Below are 1364 nucleotides of genomic sequence, written 5' to 3'. Positions count from 1 at the left end.
TCTGCCACCCGCATGGGGGATCTGGACAGAGTTCTAGGCTCCTGACTTGTCTGGCCCAGCCCTGGCTATGGTGAGAATTTGGGGCGTGAACTAATGGATCTTTATATATAGTTCTGCCTTTCAATTAAAATGAAATGAACAAGCATTTAAAAAGTAAAATACTTGCCTCTTACTCATTTCATGATTCATCCACTCAGGGTCCACTTTTTAAAAAATTTATTTGAGAGACAGAGAGAGCTCCCAGCTGCTGGTTCACTCTGCAGATGCCTTGCTGGTGTCAGTAGCCAGGAACCCAACGTGGTCACCCAAGTGTGGCCAAGAGCACAGCTACTTAAGCCATCACTGCTGCTCCCCAGGGCACACAAACCCAGATACTTCTAGGCGGAACGCAGGCATCTTAACCACTAGGCTTCACGCTTGCCCCTCAATGACCATTTTTAAAATGCCTAATTTAGGAAACATGCTAGCATGCCTAGAGAAAATTAGACACATACTCTGCCTTAAGGAAGGGCGCAGTCTTCTTTTTTTTTTTTTTTTTTTTGACAGGCAGAGTGGACAGTGAGAGAGAGAGAGACAGAGAGAAAGGTCTTCCTTTTGCTGTTGGTTCACCCTCCAATGGCTGCCGCGGCCGGCGCACCACGCTGATCTGATGGCAGGAGCCAGGTACTTTTCCTGGTCTCCCATGGGGTGCAGGGCCCAAGGACTTGGGCCATCCTCCACTGCACTCCCTGGCCACAGCAGAGAGCTGGCCTGGAAGAGGGGCAACCGGGACAGAATCCGGCACCCCGACCGGGACTAGAACCCGGTGTGCCGGCGCCGCAAGGCGGAGGATTAGCCTAGTGAGCTGCGGCGCCGGCCAGCGCACAGTCTTTAGCAAAGAAACATATAGGACACAAAGTGAAGTTGAATCTCAGATAAGCAGGGATATCGTATGACTCATGCGATGGGACATTGTGGAGGGGGTTATATATATTTATATAATGTGATATAACTCCTACAGAAGGACATACAAGGCATTGTGGAATATTCTCTGGAGAGCACGTGTGAATTCTGATTAGACCGACCTAGGAGGACTCGCACGCCCGGCAATCCTTGTTCTGGGAGGGTGGAAAGGCATACCTATAGCCTTGCTTCTAAGTTGGAGGGCTAACTCTCCTGGAGCCGACATGAATCAGTCCGCGTTGCCAGACACGGCCGCTAGAGGGCGCAACAGCTGCATTTATTTAAATCATAGACAAACCAGCGGCTCGGCGGCCCAGAGAGGCTTTCACTGACTCCTCGGGCCCTCCTTCCTGCGCCCAGAGATCCGGGCGAGTGGAGGTCTCACGAGAATGAAAGCAGATCTCGCGACTCGTTTCCTTTTT

The sequence above is a fragment of the Oryctolagus cuniculus genome, chromosome 1 (genome assembly GCF_051225735.1).
Source record: "Oryctolagus cuniculus isolate XC-2025 breed Fujian yellow rabbit chromosome 1, ASM5122573v1, whole genome shotgun sequence".
Classification (NCBI taxonomy): Eukaryota; Metazoa; Chordata; class Mammalia; order Lagomorpha; family Leporidae; genus Oryctolagus; species Oryctolagus cuniculus.
The sequence above is the reverse complement of the archived record's forward strand: the minus strand, read 5'-3'. Positions refer to the sequence as shown.